Genomic DNA, 21,972 nt, shown 5'->3' on the forward strand with positions numbered 1-21,972 from the left:
TGACCCTTTAGGCCTGTGCATGTATTGAGGCCGGGTCACCAGTTCAGGCTCCCACCCCACGTGGCATCGGTTTCCCTCCGCCTGGTTCCCTTTCCTGCTGGCTGACTTCACCCCAATGCAGAACAGAGGAGAACTTCTAAAACGTGTTGACTCAGAAGAAGAGGAAGCGGGCAGCACTCAGCTCTCTCTCTTCCCTGAGGCGCCCTAACCCCTCTCTTCTGACAGGGACGGTGTTGGCTTCCCAGGGCCTACACGGGAAGGAAGTTGAAACCAGTTCCACAAAAGCCCTTTTTTTTTTTTTTGAGGTACGCGGGCCTTCCACTGTTGTGGCCTCTCTCGTTGCGGAGCACAGGCTCCGGACGCGCAGGCTCAGCGGCCATGGCTCACGGGCCCAGCTGCTTCGCGGCATGTGGGATCCTCCCGGACCTGGGCACGGACCCGTGTCCCCTGCATCGGCAGGCGGACTCTCAACCACTGCGCCACCAGGGAAGCCCCCACAAAAGCCCTTTTCAGGGCAATGGATGCCTTCTTCCTTAAGTTACAGAATAAGGAGGACCCCTCCAGCATTCAAGGGAGAGCTGAACAAAACCTACTGAAGGTTATGTGTTCTGCCCACCAAGAAAGTAGAACTTTCTTCATACTAAAAAAAGTTCCTCTTTGCTCACAAGGTGAAAAGAATAGCAATTAGGAAGGCTTCAAGACACATTAGAGGCAAAAAGAAAAAAAGACACATGAGAGGCATTGAAACAAGGCCAGGGGAGGAGGGGCAGGGGCTGGATGGTGCATACACGGGGTGTGTGTGTGTGTGTGTGTGTGTGTGCAGGCGTCCACATTTAGACATCTTCTGTTGTTCTAAGACAGTGGGTCTCAAACTCTAGTGACTACCAGAATCACCTGCAGGACTTGTTCAAATGACTTCATTGTTCCTGATTCAGTAGCTCTGGCTGGAGCCTGGAAATTTGCTTTTCTAACAAGTTTCCAGGTGATGCTGATTCTGCTTTTCACACCACTGTACTAAGGAGGGTGGCTTAAAGGGAGAAAGATCTTAATGAGTGCAATATTGGCTCAACTAGCCTCTTCCTTGGAATATTAATAAGCCAAGACAAGAGCCCTGGATGTATTGAACACAGCAGAAAGCTCTGTAGAAATGAGGCTCCAGATCCCCAGTGATTTGTAGGCACATTGTAGATTGAGAAGCATTGCTCTAGGCGTTTCTCAGATGTGTCTTCAGGGTGGGTATCATTGGGGGTGGTGTGGGGAGGTGGTGTATGTCATCTCTGTAATCGAGAAGTGCTGCACCCTAGCTCAGCCTAAGTACTGGGGTAGGGACTTTGTAGGGTCAACAGCTCAAGCCTTCACAGAGGATACATTCCTAGAAACAAAGCCTACAGAAGGTAGGGTGGTTTCAGTGTGTCATCTGTGAGTTTTGACAGTGTGTTTTTGAAGATCAGTATGCAATGTCTTCTTCAGCTTCTGTGTGGCAGAGAAAGTATGGAAGGCTTGGGAATAGTTCATAGCTGCAAGGGAGAAGCCAGGAGGGGAAGAAGTGGGCTCAGATTAGGCTCCTGAAACATGTAGCCCAGCCGCAGTTATCATATTTCTTAGGGTGTAGGGGGTGAGTGAAATGAGAAAATGTGGTAGGGCCTTCTTTCCTGCCCAGCATCGCTAATGGTATCTCTTCCAAAGGCATACAACAGTTTTTTAATGGCTTTATTAAGATATAATTCAGGGCGGAGTAGAAGGAGGTGTGCTCACTCCCTCTTGCAGGAGCACCAGAATCACAACTAACTGCTGAACAATCATCAACAGGAAGACACTGGAACTCACCAAAAAAGATACCCCACATCTAAAGACAAAGGAGAAGCTGCAATGAGATGGTAGGAGGGGCGCAATCACAATAAAATCAAATCCCATAACCACTAGGTGGGTGACTCACAAACTGGAGAACACTTATACCACAGAAGTCCACCCACTGGAGTGAAGGTTCTGATTCCCACATCAGGCTTCCCAACCTGGGGGTCCGGCAATGGGAGGAGGAATTCCTAGAGAATCAGACTTTGAAGGCTAGGGGATTTGATTGCAGGATTTTGACAGGACTGGGGGAAACAGAGACTCCATTCTTGGAGAGCACACACAAAGTAGTGTGCACATCGGGACCCAGGAGAAGGAGCAGTGACCCCATAGGAGACTGAACCAGACCTACCTGCTAGTGTGGGAGGGTCTCCTGCAGAGGCAGAGGGTGGCTGTGTGTCACTGTGAGGACAAGGACACTGGCAGCAGAAGTTCTGGGAACTACTCCTTGGCGTGAGCCCTCCCAGAGTCTGCCATTAGCCCAACCAAAGAGCCGGGTAGGCTCCAGTGCTGGGTCACCTCAGGCCAAACAACCAACAGGGAGGGAACCTAGCCCCACCCATCAGCAGACAAGCGGGTTAAAGTTTTATTTAGCTCTGCCCACCAGAGCAACAACCAGCTCTACCCACCACCTGTCCCTCCCATCAGGAAGCTTGCACAAGCCTCTTTGATAGCCTGATCCACCAGAGCGCAGACAGCAGAAGCAAGAAGTACTACAGTTCTGCAGCCTGTGGAAGGAAAGCCATATTCACAGAAAGATAGACAAAATGAAAAGGCAGAGGACTTTGTACCAGATGAAGAAACAAGATAAAACCCCAGAAAACAACTAAATGAAGTGGAGATAGGCAACCTTCCAGAAGAAGAATTCAGAATAATGATAGTGAAGATGATCCAGGACCTCAGAAAAAAGAATGGAGGCAAAGATCGAGAAGATGCTAGAAATGTTTAACAAAGACGTAGAAGAATTAAAGGACAAACACCTAGAAGAATTAAAGAACAAACAAACAGAGAAGAACAATACAATAACTGAAATGAAAACTAGACTAGAAGGAATCAATAGCAGAATAACTGAGGCAGAAGAACGGATAAGTTACCTGAAAGAATGGTGGAATTCACTGCTGCAGAACAGAATAAAGAAAAAAGAATGAAAAGAAATGAAGACAGCCTAAGAGACCTCTGGCACAACATTAAACACAACAACATTCTCATTATAGGGGTTGCAGAAGGCGAAGAGAGAGAGAAAGGTCCCGAGAAAATATTTGAAGAGATTATAGTCAAAAACTTCCCTAACATGGGAAAGGAAAGAGACAACCAAGTCCAGGAGATGCAGAGAGTCCCAGGCATGATAAACCCAAGGAGAAACACGCCTAGACACATAGTAATCAAACTGACAAAAATTAAAGACAAAAATTCTTGAAAGAAACAAGGGAAAAACGACAAATAACATACAGGGGAACTCCCATAAGGTTAACAGCTGATTTCTCAGCAGAAACTCTACAAGCCAGAAGAGAGTGGCATGACATATTTAAAGTGATGAAAAGGAAGAACCTACAACCAAGTTTACTCTACCTGGCAGTATCTCATTCAGATTTGATGGAGAAATCAAAAGCTTTACAGACAAGCAAAAGCTAAGAGAATTCAGCACCACCAAACCAGCTCTACAACAAATGTTAAAGGAACTTCTCTAAGTGGGAAACCCAAGAGAAGAAAAGAACCGACAAAAACAAAAACATAACAATTAAGAAAATGGTAATACGAACATACATATCGATAATTACCTTAAACATGAATGGATTAAATGCTCCAACCAAAAGACACAGGCTCGCTGAATGGATACAAAAACAAGACCCATATGTATATGCTGTCTACAAGAGACCCACTTCAGACCTAGGGACACATACAGACTGAAAGTGAGGGGATGGAAAAAGATATTCCATGCAAATGGAAATCAAAAGAAAGCTGGAGTAGCAATACTCATATCAGATAAAACAGACTTTAAAATAAAGGATGTTACAAGAGACAAGGAAGGACACTACATAATGATCAAGCGATCAATCCAAGAAGAAGATATAACAATTATATATATATATATATATATATATATATATATATGCACCCAACATAGGAGCACCTCAATACATAAGGCAACTGCTAACAGCTATAAAAGAGGAAATCAACAGTAACACAGTAATAGTGGTGGACTTTAACACCCCACTTACACCAATGGACAGAACATCCAGACAGAAAATAATAAGGAAACAGAAGCTTTAAATGACACAATAGACCAGATAGATTTAATTGATATTTATAGAACATTCCATCCAAAAACAGCAGATTACACTTTCTTCTCAAGTGCACATGGAACATTCTCCAGGATAGATCACATCTTGGGTCACAAATCAAGCCTCAGTAAATTTAAGAAATTTGAAATCGTATCAAGCATCTTTTCTGACCATGATGCTATGAGATTAGAAATCAATTACAGGGGAAAAAATGTAAAAAACACAAACACTTGGAGGCTAAACAATACATTACTAAATAGCCAAGAGATCACTGAGGAAATCAAAGAGGACATCAAAAAATACCTAGAGACAAATTACAATGAAAACACGACAATCCGAAACTTATGGGATGCAGCAAAAGCAGTTCTAAAAGGGAAGTTTATAGCAATATAAGCCTACCTCAAGAAACAAGAAAAATCTCAAATAAACAATCTAACCTTACACCTAAAGGAACTAGAAAAAGAACAAACAAAACCCAAAGTTAGTAGAAGGAAATAAATCATAAAGATCAGAGCAGAAATGAATGAAATAGAAACAAAGAAAACAATAGCAAAGATCAATAAAAGTAAAAGCTGGTTCTTTGAGAAGATAAACAAAATTGATAAACCTTTAGCTAGACTTATCAAGAAAAGAGGGAGAGGACTCATATCAATAAAATTAGAAATGAAAAAGGAGAAGTTACAGTGAACACTGCTGAAATATGAAACAACCTAAGAGACTACTATAAGCAACTCTATGCCAATAAAATGGACAACCTGGAAGAAATGGACAAATTCTTAGAAAGGTATAACCTTCCAAAACTGAACCAGGAAGAAATAGAAAATATGAACAGACCAATCACAAGTAATGAAATTGAAAGTGTGATTAAAAATCTTCCAACAAACAAAAGTCCAGGACCAGATGGCTTCACAGATGAATTCTATCAAACATTTAGAGAAGACCTAACACCCATCCTACTCAAACTCTTCCAAAAAATTGCAGAGGAAGGAACACTCCCAAACTCATTCTGTGAGGTCACCATCACCCTCATACCAAAGCCAGAAAAAGATACTACAAAAAAAAGAAAATGACATACCAATATCACTGATGAATACAGATGCAAAAATCCTCAACCAAATACTAGCAAACAGAATCCAACAACACACTAAAAGAATGGTACACCATACTCAAGTGGGATTTATCCCAGGGATGCAAGGATTCTTCAGTATACACAAATCAATCAATGTGATTCACCATAATAACAAACTGAAGAATAAAAACCATAAGATCATCTCAGTAGATGCTGAAAAGGCTTTTGACAAAATTCAACACCGATTTATGATGAAAACTCTCCAGAAAGTGGGCATAGAGGGAACCTACCTCAACATAATAAAGGCCATATATGACAAACCCACAGCAAACATCATTCTCAATGGTGAAAAACTGAAACCACTTTCTCTAAGATCAGGAACAAGACAAGGATGTCCATTCTTGCCACCCTTATTCAACACAGTTTTGGAAATCCTAGCCATGGCAATCAGAGAAGAAAAAGAAAGGAGTACAAATTGGAAAAGAAGAAGTAAAACTGTCACTGTTTGCAGATGACCTGACACTATACATAGAAAATCCTAAAGATATCACCAGAAAACTACTAGAGCTAATCAATGAATTTGGTAAAGTTGCAGGATACAAAATTAATGCACAGAAATCTCTGGCATTCCTATACACTAAAAATGAAAGATCAGAAAGAGAAATTAAGGAAACAATCCCATGCACCATTGAAACAAAAATAATAAAATACCTAGGAATAAACCTACCTAAGGTGGTAAAAGACCTGTACTCAGAAAACTATAAGATACTAATGAAAGAGATCAAAGATGACACAAACACATGGAGAGATATACCATGTTCTTGGATTGGAAGAATCAATATTGTGAAAATGACTATACTCCCCAAAGCAATCTACAGATTCAATGCAATCCCTGTCAAATTACCAATGGCATTTTTTTACAGAAGTAGAAAAATAATCTTAAAATTTGTATGGAGACACAAAAGACTCTGAATACCCAAAGAGGTCTTGAGGGAAAAAAACGAAGCTGGAGGAATCAGACTCCCTGACTTCAGACTGTACTACAAAGCTACAGTAATCAAAACAATATGGTACTGGCACAAGAACAGAAATATAGATGAATGGAACAGGATAGAAAGCCCAGAGATAAACCCACACACCTATGGTCAACTAATCTATGACAAAGGAGGCAAGGATATACAATGGAGAAAAGACAGTCTCTTCAATAAGTGGTGCTGCGAAAACTGGATAGCTACATGTAAAAGAATGAAATTAGAACACCTCCTAACACCATATGCAAAAATAAACTCAAAATGGATTAGAGACCTAAATGTAAGACCGGACACTATAAAACTCTTATAGGAAAACATAGGAGGAACACTCTTTGACATAAATTACAGCAAGATCTTTTTTGTTTCACCTCCTTGAGTAATGGAAATAAAAACAAAAATAAAAAAATGGGACCTAATGAAAGTTAAAAGCTTTTGCAAAGCAAAGGAAGCTACAAACAAGACAAAAAGACAACCCTCAGAATGGGAGAAAATATTTGCTAATGAATCAACAGAGAAAGGATTAATCTCCAAAATATATAAACAGCTCATGCAGCTCAATATTAAAAAAAAAAACTAACAAGTCAATCCAAAAAGGGACAGAAGACCTAAATAGACATTTCTCCAAAGCAGACATACAGATGGCCAAGAAGCACATGAAAAACTGCTCAAGATCACTAATTATTAGAGAAACGCAAATCAAAACTACAATGAGGTATCTCCTCATACCAGTTAGAATGGGGATCATCCGACAATCTACAAACAACAAATGCTGGAGAGGGTTTGGAGGATAGGGAACCCTCTTGCACTGTTGGTGGGAATGTAAATTGATACAGCCACTATGCAGAACAGTATGGAGGTTCCTTAGAAAACTAAAAATAGAATTACCATATGACTCAGCAATCCTACTACTGGGTATATACCCAGATAAAACCATAATTCAAAAAGACGCATGCACCGCAATGTTCATTGCAGCACTATTTACAATAACCCAGTCATGGAAGCGACCTAAACGCCCATCAACAGACGAATGGATAAAGAAGATGTGGTACATATATACAATGGAATATCACTCTGCCATAAAAAGGAACGAAATTGGGTCATTTGTAGAGACGTGGATGGATCTCGAGACTGTCATACAGAGTGAAATAAGTCAGAAAGAGAAAAACAAATATTATATATTAATGCATATCTGTGGAACCTAGAAAAATGGTACAGATGAACTGGTTTGCAGGGCAGAAATGGAGACACGGATGTAGAGAACAATCATATGGACACCAAGGGGGGAAAATGCCGGGGTGGGGGGTCGTGGTTGTGGGATGAATTGGGAGATTGGGATTGACGTTTATACACTAATATGTATAAAATAGGGAACTAATAAGAACCTGCTGTATAAAAAAATAAAATTTAAAAATTCAAAAAGAAAAAGATATAATTCACATACCATTTACTCATTTAAAGTGTACAATTCAATTGTATTTAGTATATTCATAAAGTTATGCAACTCTCACCATAATCTAAGTTTGGAACACTTTTATCACCCCAGGGAAACCCCATACACGCTAGCAATCACTCCCCATCACTCTTCTCCTCCCACTAGCACTAGGCAATTACTAATCTGTTTGCTGTCTGTACTCATTTGCCTATTCTGGACATTTGATAGAAATGAAATCACATACTATGTGGCCTTTTGTAACTGGCTTCTTTCACTTCGCATATGTTTTCAAGGTTATCCATGTTGTAGTGTGTATCAGTGCTTTATTTCTTTTTATTGACAAATTGTTTTCCATTATATGAGTATGTCACATTTTGTTTATTCAGCAGGAGATGGACGTTTGAGTTGTTTCCACTGTTTAGCTATTGTGATAAAGCTGCTATAAATATTCATGTGGAAGTTTTGGACCTATGTTTTCATTTCTCTTGGCTGTATACCTAGGAATGGAATTGCTAGGTCTTATGGTAAATGCCAGACTATTTTCCAAAGTGGCTGCAACATTTACATTCTCATCAGCAATGTGCTGGGGTTCCAGTTCCTCCACATCCTCACCACCGCTTGTTATCATCCCTCTTTTGATTATCGTCATCCTGCCCCCTTTTTTTTTTTTTTTTACATCTTTATTGGAGTATAATTGCTTTACAATGGTGTGTTAGTTTCTGCTTCATAACAAAGTGAATCAGTTATACATATACATATGTTCCCATATCTCTTCCCTCTTGCGTCTCCCTCCCACCCTCCCTATCCCACCCCTCCAGGCGGCCACAAAGCACTGAGCTGATCTCCCTGTGCTATGCAGCTGCTTCCCACTAGCTATCTATTTTACGTTTGGTAGTGTATATACGTCCATGCCTCTCTCTCACTTTTTCCTGATATACAAATATCTTTTCATGTGCTTATTGGCCATTTGTATATGTTCTTTGGAAAATATGACTATTCACATCCTTGCTCATTTTAAAGTGGGTTTTTTTCGGTCTTTTTATTATTGAGTTATAAGAATTCTTTGTGTACTCTAGATACAAGTCCCTTATCAGATAATATATAATTTGCAGATATTTTCTCCATTGTGTGGGTTGCTTTTTCACTTTCTTGATGGTGTCCTTTGAAACACAAAAACTTTAAATTTTGATGAAGTCCCATTTACCTATTTTTCTTTCTGTCCCCTATGCTTTTGGTGTCATACTTAAGAAGGCTTTGCCTAACCCAAGGTCCTGAAGATTTACTATCTTTTCTTCAAAGAGTTTTTCTAGTGTAGCTCTTCCATGTAGGTCTACGATCCATTCTGAGTTATTTTTGTGTGTTTGGAGTGAGGAATGGATTCCACTTCATTCTTTTTCATGTGGATATCCAGTTGGAAAAGACACCACATAATGGCTGTCAAGAAAAAACGCCCTCAGGTGGATATTAGCAGAAACAGGGTTACTGGAGGCTGGGAATCAAAAAGCACATGCCCGCTGCGTTCCTCCTCCCTGGCTGGTTTCAGATGTGTCTCTCCTTACAGACTGATGGATCTCACAGGCATCACACTGATAGGACACCGCCCTCTTTCCAGTCCTGGAGGCAACAGTTCAGCCAGGAAGAGGTTTTGGAGTTCGGTATAGAGAGTAGAAGTTAGAATCTGCGGTTGGCTGGGGTGTGTAAATGGATATCATTTTCCTTGCAGACAGTTTGGCACTTTGTATTGCCTTAAAAATCTACATATCCTTTGACCTAGTAATCTTAAGATTGGGGAGTGTTTTCCTAGAGGATCGATCTGGTATGTGGGTCCATCTTTAGGTAAAACATTATCTATTAAACATTATTTATATTAGTAAAAACTGACTACCAAAAAGAAGTCCAACATTGTGGGATGGAGTAAATAAATTTCATCATATCTTTTGAATGGGATATTATGTAACCACTAAACATTATAAGGAATTTGAGTCCACGGTCAAATAATTTATTTGCATTCATTAATATATGATTAATAATATATTAATATATCATTATATAATATATTAAGGATATATTAATATCAATATATAATATTTATGTCATATATTAATATGTTACTGATTTTGTTAATATATTATTTACATGTATTAATAGTATATTAATGCTATTCATTTAGTATATCATATCATCCAAATTATATCAACCAGGCTTTTATAAAAAGATCAGAAACACATATACCAATAGAACAGTGTTACCCTGGTGGTAGGATAATTGGTGTTTGAATTCTTTTTCTTATATTTCATCCTATATTTTTGGATATTTTTATAAGTAAGGCTGCTGTCATTGTGTCTAATCTCCGGGGTAAGACCCAGAAGGGCAAGAAATAGAGTTCTTTTATAACCAGGAAAAATGTTAATGAAACTATTCCTCAGCAGTGCCTTCCACATCAGTTGAATTAGACTCTGGTCCTTGTAGCTGCAGGGAGAGTCGAGGGAATGAGAATTTATTGGCTGCATTGATTTTGCACTCCTTTTTTTCTTGCTTGTTACCTGGAACCCACTGAGGGACCATTCTGCCATGTGCAGTGAGCCCTCTTAGGAAGTACCAGTGGGAGGTAGAAATCAAAGCCTGGGACAGTTGGACAAGGCCTCCTGCTTTGTGCAGGAGGGCATTGGAACCAGCAATTCCCCTGGGAGAGTTCCGTGGGAATTCACTTCTGTGGGAGTGAAGAGCGCCGGGGGTCTCTCAAATCTGGGAGGTGTAAACTTTTACCAGTTGGGCACTTGAACTTAAATTACTGCTGAGGACAGTGAGGCCTGAGAGAATTTTCTGAGGTCAAGTACGTGCAGCCTCCAGCTTCTTTGGAAGGCCTGACTCATCTAAGACCAGGCCTAGTAGTGGGTGAGCTTGGGGAAAGGTCCCTTGGTCTCCTTCCCCTGCCCCCCTTGGTGACTGCTCAGTGCTTCAGTCTCTGAGACCCCCCTGGACTCCCTTTCCCTGTTACTCCTCCCTTTCTTTGGGTCTGACAGGCTTCAGTGGTACCCGCAGGCCCTGTGTCTGTACCTCCTGTCAAACTTACTTGTCCAGGGTCCTATACCTTCCGTAGTTCTGATTTCTGCCAATCTGGCAAACTTCACTGCACTTCTGGGAAAACCGGCACACACACTGTACCCCTGCCCGGATAGTGCTTGAACTTGCATTGAAGTTGTGACCCTATGGCCAATGACAGGCAGGGACCCCAAGAGCCCTAGAGCCCTTTTCTAGGTTTTGCACAGCCAGCCCTGACTGTCCCTGTGTTACTCAGCCTATTGTAAGGACAGTGTGCTCACTTCCGTAAGAAACCAGTCCCATCTATGGGATTCCGGGCTCTTCTGGACAATCCATCTTTCATCATTTGGGAGAACTATTTATTTGTCTATCTTTTTTTGCCCTTTAACTTTTTTTTTTTTTTTTCGGTACGCGGGCCTCTCACTGTTGCGGCCTCTCCCTTTGCGGAGCACAGGCTCCGGACGCGCAGGCTCAGCAGCCATGGCTCACGGACCCAGCCGCTCCGCGGCCTGTGGGATCTTCCCGGACCGGGGCACGAACCCGTGTCCCCTGCATCGGCAGGCAGACTCTCAACTACTGCGCTACCAGGGAGGCCCTGCCCTTTAACTTTTTTAAGTAGGCAATACTTTTAAGTAGGTCCAACTTCAAAAATTTATGAAAGCATGGAGAGCAAACTGTCCCACCTCTGTTCCCCATCTGCCCAGTTCACTCCCTCCTCATCAAAGGGGATGGAGGGCTAGAGCCAGCTTTTCCAGATGGCAGTCCAGTGGTCTCAACTCCGTTTATTGCATGCTCCATTTTCCTCCACTGATTGGAGAGACGATCATAATGTCCCATAATGTATTTGGATCTATTTCTGGACTTTGTTCTACTGCCTATTTATATGCCAGCATCACTGAGAACTGAGGGCAGAAGCAGCTGTGTAAGCCTTCCTCTTCCTCACCCCACTCAAAACTTCTCCTCCTTTCACATTTCACTGCTGATGTTACCTGAAAACTGGGTTTGCCTCTTGGTGGGTGTCGAGCCAACAGACACAACCAAGCCAAAGACTGGGAGAAGGAAGGATTTATTATTACTTGTAGCAAGTAAGGAGAACACCAGGGATCTTTCCCAAAGCAGTGTCACCCTGAACAGCTAAAGTGAGGAAGTTTTAAGCTAAGGGTACATACATATTCATGAAGGGGCTTGAGCAGAGGAGAATTCAGCATAGAATTGGGGCAAAGGTCAGCATCATCATTCCATCCTCCACCCGGATGAGAGCCTTAATTCCCGCAGAACTCAAAGATATATTATTATGTATATTACTCGAGGAACCAGGACCCTGCCCCAAGGCTGCACTATTGTTTCTTACTGCTCCTCCCTTGTTTCTGCATTCCCTCCCTTAAGACCATTAATTACTGAGACCTGTTCAAGGGCAAGCATTGTGGCCAGGCTTAGATCACAAAATGGCTTAGGCCAAAATTGGTTCTTTTATGTCAAGCAAGCCATTCCTGGTTCTCTTTCTCCGGGGGCCCCCTACCCTATCTGCTTACACTGGTATGAATAATATTCCTCACAGTGACGTCTGTGGTACCTGCTATTATCCCCATTTTATGGACTAAGAAAATGAGGAACAGAGAAGTTGAAGTAACTCACACAAGGCCACGCCAGCTGTTGTGTGGAAAAGCAATAGGAGTTCTGAGACAGATGTCTAGCTACCATGTCATCTATATTCTTTTTCAGAATATGATGATAATGAATACTAGTAACTACATTTTATTGAGTATCTGCTAGGCATTGTGTTGAGTGCTTCAAGTACTTGGCATATAGCATCTCATTTAACTTACTCTCCATAATAACCTTACAAGTAGATATGATTATCAGATTTGTCCACATGGGAAAATGAGGCTCAGAGGGGGTTATCTAAATTGCTAAAGGCCAAGGAAGGCCTGAGTTGCTCCAAAGACCATGCTGTTTACAATTATGCTTTACTGATCCTTCATTTTCACAATCACGATCAAATATTCTTCCTTATTCCTTTGATCTCACCTCCTTGTCAGCCACCAGACATCAAGCAGTTTCCAGAGGTGCAGAGGCAGGGATGCACAGGTGTGTAAGTCTCCTACGACTCTCTCTTCTCAACTCCTGAGGCAGTCCCACTCTCTTCACACCTTTTGACACTTCTTTGCTTTCTTAGGTTATGAAATTCTCTTGAACAACATGTAAACTCTCACTGCAGGGTCTTTGTCTTCTAAGGCAATCCATAAATGTGTTGATGTCAAGAAAGCTGATTGGGAGGTCCGTGGTAGGTAAAAGAAGGAAAGCGAGGAGTGAATCAGCTAAGGGAGAACCTTAAAACCCAAACAGGGAAACTCAGACTTGATGGACAGGCAGTGGGGAGCCTCAAAAGATTCTTGAGTTCGGAATAAGACACAAAAATGGTGTTTAAGGAAAAGTAGTTACGGCCCATCTGCGCTCTGTGTAATCCCTGCAAAGAAAGGAAAGAACCAGGACAACAATTAAACCCAATGAACCTTGTCTGTAAAGGCTTTGATCTTCAGGGCACTTTACTTTGTCCATCCGATCCAAACATTGTATCATCTGATTGACCTAATACCCCACTATTTTTCTCTGTGGATTAAAAGTCCTGAGAGTCTAGGAGGACAGAGAAAGGCTTCCTCCTTTGAATGGATCTCTTTATTCCAAAGACTGGGAGGAACCTTAGGCAGACTTCAGAGCCCTTAACTCAGACAATAATGTGCTTCGTCATCTGACTCCTGCCTTATCTCTCTGGGCGTCACCTTCTGGCTTTCTCTGCTGTGCCTGCATCCAGACTGAACACTTTCAGTTCCCACATGTGCTGTGTTCCATTTTGCCCCTGGGCAATTTCCTGGAATAGGTTTTGCCTCTTCTTGTCTAATTCCTTCTCCTTCAGGAGGCCTCCGTCCTCCCTCTAAGGCAGGTTGGGTGCTTTTACTAGGGCTCAGCAGCATCCTGCCATCTCCCGGTCATTTCTGCTGGCTCTGTGGTGGTCTGATAGCTCGCTTGTTCCCTGGACTCTGAGCTCCTAATGGGAAAGGGCCATGCCTCACTTGTCTCCAGGCTGGCGCACAACAGCTGCCCAGAAAGCACTGGCACGTGGATAATGAAGGAACATTGCCATCGGCTGGCTGTCCCCATCTGTTGCACCAACTGACTAGCTGGTGGCTCTTGGCTCCTTGAATCTCCTTGTTATCTCAACGGGAAAACCTTTGCTCCCAACTCAAAGGCAAAGGAACTCCTTCCTTCCCCAAAAGAAGACCTTTCTTTCTGGATCCCTGACCGCCTGCCCTTCTGGGTCCTGGCTCTCTCCCCAGCCCCGCCAGTAGCACCCCTCACAGCCTCCTTTCCTCGGGCCAGTAAATCAAAATGCACTACTTCCACTGGCCGTGTCACCTTCGGAAGCTACCGGGCCACTCTGACAAAGACTCTCTCTCTCTCTTCTTTTTTTTTCGGCCACACTGTGCAGCTTATGGGATCTTAAGGCCTACAGCAGTGAAAGCACCGAGTTTTAACCACCAGACTGCCAGGGGATTCCCAAAGACTATGTCTCTTTTTTTTTTTTTTTTTTTGCGGTATCTGGGCCTCTCACTGTTGTGGCCTCTCCCGTTGCGGAGCACAGGCTCCGGACGCGCAGGCTCAGCGGCCATGGCTCACGGGCCTAGCTGCTCCGCAGCATGTGGGATCTTCTCGGACCGGGGCACGAACCCGTGTCCCCTGCATCGGCAGGCGGACCCTCAACCACTGCGCCACCAGGGAAGCCCTTTTTTTTTTTTTTTTTTTTTTTGCAAGACTATGTCTTTGACCATACCTGAGTCAGTTTCCTCTGAGTCCTCCTCTTGTCTAATCCTTGACCTTGGGCTCTGTCCTTGACCTGCTTAGTCCAGTCTTAGCGAGAATCCTGCTGAGTCAGTTTAGCAAAAATCTCCTCACCCTTGCTGCCTGATCACCCTGGATATCTGATCAATGTCCTCATCCTCCACCTTTGGTGTCATCACTCTGGCCCGTCTTCAGCAACAATCTCTCCCCTACTGCAGAGCCCCCATTGCAGTGGTCCCTCTTCAATACAGTTTTCATTACCATCTTTAACAAGTGTCATGAATCATTTTTCTTTAATAGCATCGCCCCTGTATACCTTGTCCTGAGCCTCAGGCCCACTTTCCCATCATTTCCATCATTTTCCCATCACTTACTTCTCGTCCCCCTCCTCCTAGAAGCACTTCAGACTTTATTCTCTCTCTCGGCTAATTACTCGCTTCCTTTAAATTCTGTGCTCTCTCAGCACTTGATGTCCTCCTCTTCTATTTTCTCCCCAAGGTGGTACTTGTCCACCTACTTCTTAAATCTAGATTTTTTCCAAGTTCATGTTTTTAACCCTCTGCTCCTCTTGTTCTGAGCACACTGCCTCTCCAGCGAGTGAACCCCCCCAAGGGCCTCCAAATGGATATTGCTGACCATCAGCATGGTTGAAGCCTCTTAAGAAATGCTCACAGGTTATCTGGGAGTCCAAACACAGGAGGTGTTAGCAGGCATCAGCACGGCCTGTGCCCCCCAAGATCAGAATCCCTCCTGCCTGTGGGGATAGGCTGGCCCTCAGGTGTCTCTCAGATGGTGTCTGAATGAATGGAGAGGATCTGTCGACCTGGCCCCCAGTGCTGCTATGAGCCCATCTACCACTTGCCCCACTCCCTGGACATCCGTGGGAGCAGCCACTTGCGGGGACCGCCCCTGCCCATTGAGGACAAGGGCTCAGGGAGCAGTGGAAGGGGTTAGTGTCCCAGGTGCCCAGGGACCAAGGTATGTCATCCAAGGTGTGGGTCAGTCAGGGTGTCCTGGTGGGCACCACTCCTACAGTCTTCACATACACTGATTAATTATTTTTACAGCTTCTATACTTTTCAGTGGCATCCAAACCAGCTGTAGGCTGATTGTTGTAATAATTTATGTACATTTTGCAGATCTCCTTGTCATCATTATTTTGAAAAAGTTGGTTGAATTTGAAATTGGTTGACATTATCACAAAAATGTCAGTATTACTGATTTGAGAGTAAAGAAAAAGAGTTATTAGATTATTCCAGCATAATTCCAGTGTAGACTTTTTTTTTTTAACATCTTTATTGGGGAACAATTGCTCTACAATGGTGTGCTAGCTTCTGCTTTACAACAAAGTGAATCAGTCATACATATACATATGTTCCCACATCCCCTCCCTTCCGCATCTCCCGCCCTCCCACCCTCCCTATCCCACCCCTCCAGGCGGTCACAAAGCACGGAGCCGATATCCCTGTGCCATGCGGCTGCTTCCCACTAGCTATCTATTTTACATTTGGTAGTGTATATATGTCCATGCCTCTCTCTCGCTTTGTCACACCTCCCCCTCCCCCTCCCCATATCCTCAAGTCCGTTCTCCAGTAGGTTTGTGTCTTTATTCCTGTCTTACCCCTAGGTTCTTCATGACATTTTTTTTCTTAAATGCCATATATATGTGTTAGCATACGGTATTTGTCTTTCTCTTTCTGACTTACTTCACTCTGTATGACAGACTCTAGGTCTATCCACCTCATTACAAATAGCTCAATTTCGTTTCTTTTTATGGCTGAGTAATATTCCATTGTATATATGTGCCACATCTTCTTTATCCATTCATCTGATGATGGGCACTTAGGTTGTTTCCATCTCCGGGCTATTGTAAATAGAGCTGCAATGAACATTTTGGTACATGACTCTTTTTGATTTATGGTTTTCTTAGGGTATATGCCCAGTAGTGGGATTGCTGGGTCATATGGTAGTTCTATTTGTAGTTTTTTAAGGAACCTCCATACTGTTCTCCATAGTGGCTGTACCAATTCACATTCCCACCAGCAGTGCAGGAGAGTTCCCTTTTCTCCACACCCTCTCCAGCATTTATTGTTTCTAGATTTTTTGATGATGGCCATTCTGACTGGTGTGAGATAATATCTCATTGTAGTTTTGATTTGCATTTCCCTAATGATTAATGATGTTGAGCATTTTTTCACGTGTTTGTTGGCAGTCTGTATATCTTCTTTGGAGAAATGTCTATTTAGGTCTTCTGCCCATTTTTGGATTGGGTTGTTTGTTTTTTTGTTATTGAGTTGCATGAGCTGCTTGTAAATTTTGGAAATTAATCCTTTGTCAGTTGCTTCATTTGCAAATATTTTCTCCCATTCTGAGGGTTGTATTTTGGTCTTGTTTATGGTTTCCTTTGCTGTGCAAAAGCTTTGAAGTTTCATTAGCTCCCAACTGTTTATTTTTGTTTTTATTTCCATTTCTCTAGGAGGTGGGTCAAAAAGGATCTTGCTGTGATTTATGTCATAGAGTGTTCTGCCTATGTTTTCCTCTAAGAGTTTGATTGGCCTTACATTTAGGTCTTTAATCCATTTTGAGCTTATTTTTGTGTATGGTGTTAGGGAGTGATCTAATCTCATACTTTTACATGTAGCTGTCCAGTTTTCCCAGCACCACTTATTGAAGTGGCTGTCCTTTCTCCACTGTACATTCCTGCCTCCTTTATCAAAGATAAGGTGACCATATGTGCGTGGGTTTATCTCTGGGCTTTCTATCCTGTTCCATTGATCTATCTTTCTGTTTTTGTGCCAGTACCATACTGTCTTGATTACTGTAGCTTTGTAGTATAGTCTGAAGTCAGGGAGCCTGATTCCTCCAGCTCCGTTTTTCGTTCTCAAGATTGCTTTGGCTATTCGGGGTCTTTTTTGTTTCCATACAAATTGTGAAGTTTTTTGTTCTAGTTCTGTGAAAAATGCCAGTGGTAGTTTGGTAGGGATTGCATTGAATGTGTAGATTGCTTTGGGTAGTAGAGTCATTTTCACAATGTTGATTCTTCCAATCCAAGAACATGGTATATCTCTCCATCTATTTGTATCATCTTTAATTTCTTTCATCAGTGTCTTATAATTTTCTGCATACAGGTCTTTTGTCTCCTTAGGTAGGTTTTTTCCTAGATATTTTATTCTTTTTGTTGCAATGGTAAATGGGAGTGTTTTCTTGATTTCACTTTCAGATTTTTCATCATTAGTGTATAGGAATGCCAGAGATTTCTGTGCATTAATTTTGTATCCTGCAACTTTACCAGACTCATTGATTAGCTCTAGTAGTTTTCTGGTAGCATCTTTAGGATTCTCTATATATAGTATCATGTCATCTGCAAACAGTGACAGCTTTACTTCTTCTTTTCCGATTTGGATTCCTTTTATTTCCTTTTCTTCTCTGATTGCTATGGCTAAAACTTCCAAAACTATGTTGAATAAGAGTGGTGACAATGTAGACTTTTGAATGATTGTAAAAATGATTTAAAATTTTGTCTTACCTCTTTGTGTGAACAAAGTTTCTTGTTGATGGAGATCACCAAGAATGTGAAGAATTGTCATTAAAGCATTGTTCCCAAGTTACAAGTAACCATTTCCAACCTGTGTCCCCCCTGAGAGAATGGGGAGAGTTTATTAAAAGTATGTTCATGGACACGAATTCAAGTGTATCACTTACATATTTGAAAACATTTCATTTGGAAATTTTCTGTAAATTCAATATTTAGTACCTTTCTGCAACCTCAGTATTTTATTTTTCTTCTATTAATATAAATAAAATATAATGCTTTTTTTCCCTACTAAACTCTAAATTTTCTTCAGTTTACCCCAGGACATGATGCAAATGCTCTCATTTTCTCTGTGTGCTATAACATAAAAAATGTTGGGAATTTTTAAAAACACTTTATTGAGGTATAATTTACATACTATACAGTTCACCGTTCTAAGTGTACAATTCAATGACTTGGAGTCATGCAACTGTCACCACCCATTTTTAGAATGTGTTCCTCATCCCAATAATATGGGAAGTTAGTTTTGATGGAGAGTAAGAGGGACCAGAAGGTATTCCTGGCGAGGGCAGACCTTTGGGTCCTGAGCAGCCAGAGGGCAAGTATAAAGGTGCCAAATTCCAAGAAGTGGTGCCCCAATGGGACAAGGAAGTCCAAGGAAAGGGCTGCTGATTAGGGGAGGGTTTGTGGTGCAGCTCAAATGCCAGCTCCTCCAGGAAGGCGTTTCCAGCTCGCATGCAGCCTGCTGCTTCCTCTCCTGGGCTCCAGTGCCCACTCTCACGGTATAACTACAGGTCGATTTTTGGTTTGTGGCTCTACTCTTTCTGCTAGACTTGAGTCCCCTCTTTGTGTCCCCAGAATTTAGTTCCATCTGTGGCACCCAGCAGGGCCTCCATAATCAGTTGGCACAATGGATGAATGATCTCCAGCCCTTTGCCCTCTTCTCCAAGGTCCCGGGAGTTAACCAGAGGCGTGCAGGGTGATTCCCCGCAGTGACTGGAGAAGAATCGACTGTCTCCATGAGTGGGGCCCCAGTACGGGCGGAGCCCTGGGTTCTTGGCTGGCCCTGCTTCTGACCATTTGTCCCTCTGTGCTGTCACTGCACCTTTCAGCTGTTCCACTGCCTCCAAAATGAGAGTGTGAGATCATGCATTGACTGGGTTGCCTTCCAGCTGTAAATCCCCATGATTCTGATGGTGCATCTCTCTCCCAGCGTCTAGTGGAGCTGCCTGCATTTGAAAGGACAATTTCCAGGGAGCAAGGGAGGCAATTGTAAAGTTTTCTAGCCCCTGGCTCTGCCTGGGGACTTGGTGTCATAGCGTTTGCCCAGACTACTGTAGTCATCCCCAGACACCAATGAAGGTGACAAGCAGACAGATTGCCTTCGCCACCACAAGAAGCAGGTGTATTGGCAAGGTGGCTTCTTTGGGTGCCGGAAAAATGAAGAGGTTGAAAGCAGGCACATCAACCTGTTTTTGAGTGCACTTAGCAGCTGTCCAGACCTGCAACCCCGTTTTTAAAAGCAGAGTTACTTCCTTAATAATAGAGCTCCATTATGCTTCATCACTAGACTCTCAGCTCTGCTCCATATTTCCCCTCGGTGTTCCCCTGCTCACTAACTCATTTATCCTCTCTTACAAACGTACAATTAAAGCCGACATAAAATACAGCCGTGATGCCAAAGGAAAGCTTTCTGGTGATGCCTCGAGCTGGCAGAGCGCTTGTGGCCGTGACAGAGAAGCCTCCCCACACTGTTTGTGGTTCCCAGGTGCCTCAAGTAGGTTTCTGGGGTTGGAGTGAGAGCTGCTTCTTGGTGTCCATTGGAATTTTAGGACTTCAGTGCTGACCCCTTGGTGTTAGGGCAGGAGGGGCAGCCCGAGGGGAGGCGGTGGCCCTCCCCCGACCACATCCCCCCAACTCCCTGGGCATCACAGGACCAGGCTGGGCACCCAGGACAGATCACACCTGACTCTGGTTTTCCTGTCTCAACCTGTTGTTTAATTAACATAACAAATCTTCACAGCTGGTGGCTGCCCTCTGCTTCTCATCCCCCCTCCTCCTCCCTTTTGTATACTAATTAGTGCAAAAGCAGGGAGCAAATCTTCAAGCAGTGATTTGCCTTTGTAGTAATGATTATTCTGGGAACAACCGGACCTTCTCCAAACAGATAAACACCCACACCCTGAGTCTGAACCACATGCTTCCTTCCTCATAGATTTTGGGCTTTGCTAAGGCCAGGATTAAGAACCCAATTATTATTTTATTTTATTTTTTTGCGGTACGCGGGCCTCTCACTGCTGCGGCCTCTCCCGTTGCGGAGCACAGGCTCCGGACGCGCAGGCTCAGCGGCCATGGCTCACGGGCCCAGCCTCTCCGCGGCATGTGGGATCTTCCCGGACCGGGGCACGAACCTGTATCCCCTGCATCGTCAGACGGACTCTCAACCACTGCGCCACCACGGAAGCCCGAACCGAATTATTGAAGAGCATAATACCACATTTGTCTCCTCTGGTTCTAAAAGACAAAAGGGATTGGGAAGAGAGAAGGGGAGATAATATCTCCAGGGGATGTGAGTCATCTAAAGGTGCTGGCTCCTCTTCTTTGCAGAAAGTCGACCCTTCTCTGCAAAGATGGAAACCTAGTCTAGCCAACTGTCATGTGGAATGTCTCAAAAAAGCCTCTGCTAGCACCTCCCCGTCTATAAAGCGGCTCCCGCCTCAGACAGCTCTCAGCCATGCTGGTGCATCGGGGCCTCAGGGGACAGGGACTTACCCACGTCTGTGCCTGGAGCACCGTGCACAGCAGCAGCCTGGAGAGGGATCCGAGGACAGAGGGATGGAGGCGGTGCCCCTCCAAGGCTTCCAGAGGCAGGCAGACCTTCAACCCCGTCCCTGGGTCCTCGCTAGGGCACTTGCCAACAGACCCCTGTGGCTCGTTAGTCCCCTAGTAAGGCTATATTGTAACATGGCAACAGAAAAGGAGTTTTTGGCCTCTGCCCACTAGGTGGTGTTTTAAAGAATAGATAGTGCACACAGACGTAGGGAACGGACATATGGACACCGCGGGGGGCGGGGGGAAGAGGGGGTGGGATGAATTGGGAGATTGGGATTGACATATATATACACTACTATATATAAAATAGATAACAGATGTGGACCTACTGTATAGTACACAGAACTCAGTACTCTGTGGTGACCTAAATGGGAAGGAAATCCAAAAAAGTGGGGTTACATGTATACGTGTGGCTGATTCACTTTGCTATACAGAAGAAACTAACACAACATTGTAAAGCAACTATACTCTAATAAAAATTAATTAAAAAAAAAGAATAGATAGTGCATATTGTGTTTGAGGGGATTTCGTTTATTGTGTCTTTTTTCCTCCCTAGTACTCCCTTCCACCTTGGAGGTTAATCTCCTTCGTTTCGTCCCCACTTTCACTCCCTCTGTCAAACACACAGTCATATAACCTTAATCATTTCACTTTCTCCCCATCTCTTCTCACACTGTTCTCACCTGTTCAGGGGTTGGGAAGGCCTGGGCTGTGTGGCAGTAGTCAGTAATCAATTAGCGATGTCTGCCAGGGATGGGGATGTGGGCAGTACCAAGTAAGCTATTTATCTACCATTCCTACCCTTTAAAAATTTCTTTTTTGATTGTGGTAAAATCCATATAACTTACAATTTACCATCTTAACCATGTTTAACAATCTTAACCCTGTGGTAAAATACATATAACTTACAATTTGCCATCTTAACCATGTATTAACACACTAAATACTACCATCAGTAGTATTAAGTGTATTCACATTGTTGTGCAACCAACCTCCAGATCTTTTTCATCCTGCAAAACTGAAACTAGACTCATGAGTCAATAGCTCCCCATCCCCCCTCTCCT

The sequence above is a fragment of the Leucopleurus acutus genome (genome assembly GCF_964270905.1).
Source record: "Leucopleurus acutus genome assembly, chromosome: 6".
NCBI lineage: Eukaryota > Metazoa > Chordata > Mammalia > Artiodactyla > Delphinidae > Leucopleurus > Leucopleurus acutus.